General features: G+C 34.3%; 1 long non-coding RNA gene across 1 annotated transcript in view; it reads left to right on the forward strand.

Moving 5' to 3' along the window:
* LOC118768024 overlaps positions 1–728 on the forward strand; it is a 20,000-nt gene extending 19,272 nt beyond the window's left edge. Inside the window, exon 3 of the long non-coding RNA XR_005003944.1 lies at positions 705–728. This is a non-coding gene — a long non-coding RNA (uncharacterized LOC118768024). The remainder of the gene's footprint in view (positions 1–704) is intronic.
* Positions 729–7,412: the final 6,684 nt, after the last annotated feature.

Below are 7,412 nucleotides of genomic sequence, written 5' to 3' on the forward strand. Positions count from 1 at the left end.
GAAGGAAATTAAGTTGTCAGTGTTTATTGAGATATATTTTTCCGGATTTCTGAACCCGGAGTTAATACACGAACTAGAGAAGTGTTTATATTATAAAGAACACTGATGTGTCATCTGAATACAAGTGTTTATTGTTAGAAGCGAATGAAAGGATTTTCGAGTACAGGAGAGGAAAAATCTCGGTTACATATGTGCACACACACACATGACCTATGCATACTCTCACATAAGCACATAAAACATGTAACAAAAAAACAGTTAAAAATAAATGTAAAAGATAAAGACTACCTTAATAGCAATAATAAACCTGGTTAAAGACTGCATACTTTGGGACCATCCGAATTATTATCATAGTAATTAGAATCATTATTAGCACGCTGGGCAAAATGCTTAGCAGCATTTCGTCCGTTTTCACACTCTGAGTTCAAATTCTACCGTGGTCAACTTTGCCTTCCATCCTTTCTTGGGCGATAAAATGAGTTTCAGTTGAGTACTGGCGTCGATGAAATTGTTGGCATTGTGCTATAATTTGAAATCATGATAAAAAAAAATGACTGCGTTAATTACAACAATAAACAGTTAAAGCCTGCATATTTTGGGATCATCCGTATTATCATGGTTGTAGTTAGAAAAACGAGCTGGCAGAATCGTTAGCACGCTGGGCAAAATGCTTAGCGGGATTTCGACCGTCTTCACGTTCTGAGTTCAAATTCTGCGTGGTCAACTTTGCCTTTCATCCTTTCGCGGTCGACAAAATAAATTCCAGTTGGGTCAATGTAAATGACTTACCCTCACCCCTGACATTGCTGCCCTTGTGCCAAAATTTGAAATCACTAATAAAAAATAACGTTAATTACAACAATGAATACAGTTAAAGACTGCATACTTTGGGATCATCCGTATTATTATCATAGCGGAATTTGAACTCAGAACGTAAAGACAGAAGAAATATCTATTTCTTTACTACCCACAAGAGGCTAAACACAGAGAAGACAAACAAGGACAGACAAAGGGATTAAGTCGATTACATCGACCTCAGTGCGTAACTGGTACTTAATTTATCGGCCCCGAAAGGATGAAAGGCAAAGTCGACCTCGGCGGAATTTGAACTCAGAACGTAACGACAGACGAAATACTGCTAAGCATTTCGCCCGGCGTGGTAACGTTACTGCCAGCTCGCCGCCTTAAGTCAAAGAATGAAACAAACGAGGAGTCTGCTACTTCCATCTCGATGTCATAAAGTATGAGTGCGGACCGCTTTAAATTGCCATGTGATATTCTGTACCCTCCAATTTTCAAATCATATGTCTATATTAGATATCAATACGATTGTACTGTATATTCGGTGCTATTCGATTTTTCTGGCGTTCATAATATCCAGACGTATCGACGTATCTTCACGCCGGTTCGATAATATTGAAAGAGGTAGTAGAAAATGGGGAGGAGATAAGGAGAAAGAAAGAAGGAAAGAAGGAAGGAAAGAAAGAGAGGGGTGGGGAGAATAAGTCTTTTGTATCTATTATATCTTCCTATCTCAATATTGTCGAGTGATTTATCATTTATAAAGCCGGATCAGATCAAATACCTGAAGAAACATGATACTGATTAAGTTGATTTAGTTGTTTATATGTTTATATGTTCCATCATTCGCGTATTTATTTAATTTAATTCATTTGCGTTCATTAAAGACACAGTATGTGTCTACAATGTTGTTTAAAGGAACCGGGAGTGGTATATATAGAAAGAGAGAGAGGGGGGACAGAGAGAAACACAATTAGACAGATATAGAGAGGTGTAATATATATATATATATATTATATATATAATAATAATAATAATAATAATAATGATAATAATAATAATAATAATAATAATAATATAATAATAATAATAATATATAATAATAATACTAATGTGAGGGAATATTATTCTTAACTTACAGGGAAAATTCAATTAGAAATACTAAATCAAATTTCACAAAATATAATATATATATATATATAAATTAGAAAAAACCCACCTTTTATCAATTCAAAATGAACAATTTATGTGTATATATATATATATATATATATATATATATAGATATATATATATATATATATATATATAATATGAAAGATTTTGGTATCCAGAAGACCCGAAATGGCAGGTAAGGCTATATAAGTGCTACGGAAGGACCGTAGTTAGATTGAAACAGCTGTAAGACTACCTTTCTCTTTATAAATGTCGTAGAAATTTTACTCTGCCCTGGCTTTGTTGTCTCATTTTATTTAATACACACACACACACACACACACACACACACACACACACACACACACACATAAATAGATAGATGGATACATGGAAAGATAGATAGATAGATAGATAGATAGATAGATAGATAGATAGATAGATAGATAGATAGATAGATAGATAGATAGATAGATAGATAGATAGATAGATAGATAGATTGATAGATATTCAAGGTTGGAATTAAACTGATATTAAATATCATCAATTGAATGAATCATTATTATTATCACTATCAATATCAGTTTTTATATACATTATGACTGCCCCGGTGCTGTGATCGAACGTGACTTTTTAGCCCAGCTAAAGATCTACAATGTCTTGTACAGAATTGGCAGCTAAAACCTTTACCAGCAATAGCCGACTGTAGTTGTAACTGGGCTTCATGTACCTTTGCATGTCGTTTAAGTCTTCCTGCCGAATTACTGTCTCTTCCTCATGCCTGACAGATATGATTAGTATGGTGTGTAACACCATACATACATGCATTCATTCATACATACATACATACATACATACATACATACATACATACATACATACATACATACATACCCTATATATATATATATCTGATATTCAGCGACTCTATTATTCGTATACTAATATTTACAACAATCCTCTTGTATATAAAAATTTTTGATGATGCTAATGGTGGAATTGTTAGACTGGTGTACTTTTGCTTGGTTCAACAGTTAATGTATATATATATATATATATATATATGTGCACAAGACACACACGCGCGCGCCTATACATAAGCGCGCTCACACACTCACATACACGTGTATACTTATGAATATATATTCATAAATGTCTTTAATCTATATTATATGTGCATATTTATGTACATATTATATATATATATATATGTATATTTGTATGTACGTATGTGTGTGTGTGTGTGTATCCATAAAATGTACTGGATATTTGCGTGTATATAATTATGTATATACGTATGTATAAGTATATATATTAAGACATACGTAATGTGTGGTATTAATATAATGTGTGTATATATATATATGTGTGTGTGTGTATATATATATATTTGTGTGTATATATATGTATATATATGTGTATACATATATGTATATAATATATATATATATGTATATATGTATATATATATATATAATATATATATATATTGTATGTTATATGTATATATATGTATATATATGTATATATTGTATATATGTATGCATATATATATACATATATATATGCATATATATATATATATATATATATATATATGCATATATTCTATTATATCTTTCATATTATAATGTATTTTATTGTATTATATCATATTATATTATATTTTGCTGGCGTGCTTATCATTGTTTTATACATATGCGTCTGTCATTATTCTCACTGTTAATCCTGTCATTAATCGTAACATATTTGTTAATCTCACAAGGAATAAGATGGGATTTCTTTTACAAGAACTGACTAGAAAGAACCGGTTAAAACTGACCAGAGTCGACAGAAATATAGAAGGAAAAGAAAGAATGTAGAAATGAAGGAAGAAACAAACAAATAATGGTAAGAAAAAAGAGCAAAGAATAAAAGAGAGCATGAGGATAAAGGAACGAAATGAAAAAAGGATCAAAAAAATACCAAAGAATAAAAGAATTTACGAAAGAAAATACAAAGAATAAAAGATTGACTGAATGGAGGAATGAAACAAAAGAAAGAATGAGTGAATGAGAAAAAGAAAGAAAGAAGGGAGGAAGGAAAGCAAGGAAGCAAGCAAAAAAATAAAAAAGGAAGGAAAGCAAGAAGGACCGAAAGAAAGAAAGAATAAATAAGTAAAGATAGATAGATAGGAAGAATGAATGGAAGTTGCTAATTTTGACGTATGCGGTATCAAAAATCCAGTAATCTTTCGGCTACCAAATAACTTAAATTTTCATTTATATATTTGAATTACAAAAATTTAACATTATAATCTTTCTAGAATATGTGTGAACGAGAGAAATACAGAATGAGAAAAGACAGAGAGAAGAGAGAATATATATACATATATGTGTGGATGTATACATACATACCTACCTACATATATATATATATATTATTATATATATATATATATATATACTTTAATTGTTCCACGTCCTCGCGTTGCTGTTTTTTTCTCTTTTTTTCTGTGTTTTCTTGTTTGGATTAACTATATATATATATATATATATATATATAATATATATATATATATATATATATATATATATATATATATATATATATATTTGTATGTATGTATATATGCAAACACATACATACATACATACATACATACATACATACATACATACATACAACATACATACATACATACATACATATATATTCTCTCCTTGTTTTTTCTGTGTCCCTTTCTGTAGAAGATCGTCGGCTCGAAACGTAAAATACTTTTTCTATTCCTGAGCGTTATACTAATACATCTGTTTGTTTTGTACACCACCTGTCTTCGTCTTTTGTTTTCTTCGTAAACTCTCCCTATATATATGCATACATACTTCTATGGAAGTAGGATGATAAGTTTGATTGGATGGATGAAAATACAAATAGATAGCAAAACGAATTGCATTGCCTTTTCTTTCACTTTTTTAAAATGTGTCAAAATCGCATACCAGTTTCAACGACTCTTTGGCAGGTCGTGTTTTATTTATCATTGGTAAATAAAACAGATAAAACTTTAACAGAAGCTGCATGCACAGGAGAAAATTCTATTGCTATAAAGCATGCTTAAAAAGTCAATTGTTCCATAAGTTTCACAGCAATAGGAAATAACCAGAGTTCAAACGTTGGATAAATTTCATAACAATAGAACACGATAGAAATTTGAGAGTTTAATCGTTTTCCAAGCAATAAAGCTATGTTAATTACATTGAAACCTACTGAACTTTCAAATCTATATCATATATTAATTAATCAAACTTTTGAACATCCGTCATTTCCTATCGTTGTGAAACTGACTGAGTACGTCAATTTTAGTAATGTAATTTTCATATGAAACCCATACAACGTTCTAAGAGCCAAGTGAAATTTTAATCCTGAAACACCTGTTGCCCTCTTCCCCTCTCCTCTCTCTCTCTCTCTCTCTCTCTCTCTCTCTTTGTCCTCTCTGCGTGTGCGCGTACACACCACACATGTATATATATATATATATATATATATATATATATATATATATATATATACGCGCGCACACACACACGCACACACACACATACATACACACATGCGCACACATATATCTGACCTCACATGTTAGCAAGGCAATGGAGCGCATCGTCAGCCAACAGCTGATCACGTTCTTAGAAGAAAACAACCTTCTCACAAACACGCAACACGGCTTCCGTCCAAGGAGGAGCTGCCTCACACAACTGCTGTAGCACTTTGACTGGGCACTGAAACAACAGCTAAACCAGTCAGCTGTAGATATGATATACCTCGACTTTGCCAAGGTCTTCGACAAGGTTGATCATGGCATGATATGTCACACGCTGCGAAACTATGGTACTACTAGGAAAAGTAATACCGTTAAATAGTAATAGTAATACCATTAAAAGGCGGCGAGCTGGCAGAAACGTTAGCACGCCGGGCGAAATGCGTAGCCGTATTTCGTCTGCCGTTTCGTTCTGAGTTCAAATCCCGCCGCGGTCGACTTTGCCTTTCATCCTTTCGGGGTCGATAAATTAAGTACCAGTTATGCACTGGGGTCGATATAATCGACTTAATCCGTGTGTCTGTCCTTGTTTGTCCTCTCTATGTTTTAGCCCCTTGTGGGTGGTAAAGAAATAGGTATTACAAGGAAACCGGGAGAGTGGTTGCATGACTTTCTGAAGGGATCAAACAGTTGCAGTCAATGGTGCTCACTTTGAAGAGACTTCAATTCTCAGCGGAGTCCTACAGGTACTGGGGCCACTACTATTCAGACAGGCCTTCCGCGGTACAGCCAACCAATCTGACCAGTTATGCTGACGACACAAAAGTATCACAGGCAGTTAGGAACCCGAAGGACATCGTAAAACTGTAGAGAGACCTGAATGAAATACGCAAATGGATAAACAAAACTAACATGCAGTTCAATGCTATGAAATTTCAGAAAACTCCATTATCGGCCCAACACGAGGCTAAAATCGGAATACACTAGAGTCCCAGAGTCAGAGTCACTGCGTGACCTACGGGTTCACATGAGCAATGTTGCAATATATATATATATATATATATATATATATATAACATAAGGGACTAAAGCCATCTGAATATGGCTAGGGACAGGGCAGGGTGGTGGGGGTGTTACTGTTGCATTTAGCCCCAGGCGAACATCAACGTCGCCAGATAGGCTTGACACCATCACGGTGTCCTTTATCCTGCAAAGGGAGATAATTCCCCGATGAAGCGGAAACCACACACGGACCTAGGTTTCAAGGTGTATTGCCTATCATCAACGTGTGGTAGGCCCCCGCTTCCTCGACGAACAACCCACACTGCAGGATATTTATATATAGATTTTCAAGCAAAATACATTTGCTGATTTCGAAAATCTGTTCGACAGCAATAATAATTCTCTAAATGAGATATAGACAGTAACTGCTCCATAACATAAGGGACTAAAGCCATCTGAATATGGCTAGGGACAGGGCAGGGTGGTGGGGGTGTTACTGTTGCATTTAGCCCCAGGCGAACATCAACGTCGCCTTTGCTTGAAAATCTATATATAAATATCCTGCAGAGTGGGTTGTTCGTCGAGGAAGCGGGGGCCTACCACACGTTGATGATAGGCAATACACCTTGAAACCTAGGTCCGTGTGTGGTTTCCGCTTCATCGGGGATTATCTCCCTTTGCAGGATAAAGGACCGTGATGGTGTCAAGCCTATCTGGCGACGTTGATGTTCGCCTGGGGCTAAATGCAACAGTAACACCCCCACCACCCTGCCCTGTCCCTAGCCATATTCAGATGGCTTTAGTCCCTTATGTTATGGAGCAGTTACTGTCTATATCTCATTTAGAGAATTATTATTGCTATATATATATATATATTATATATATATATATATATATATGGTTATGGCAGCGGACTCGCGGTCGTAGGATCGTGGTT

Source organism: Octopus sinensis, linkage group LG26 (assembly GCF_006345805.1).
Source record: "Octopus sinensis linkage group LG26, ASM634580v1, whole genome shotgun sequence".
Classification (NCBI taxonomy): domain Eukaryota; kingdom Metazoa; phylum Mollusca; class Cephalopoda; order Octopoda; family Octopodidae; genus Octopus; species Octopus sinensis.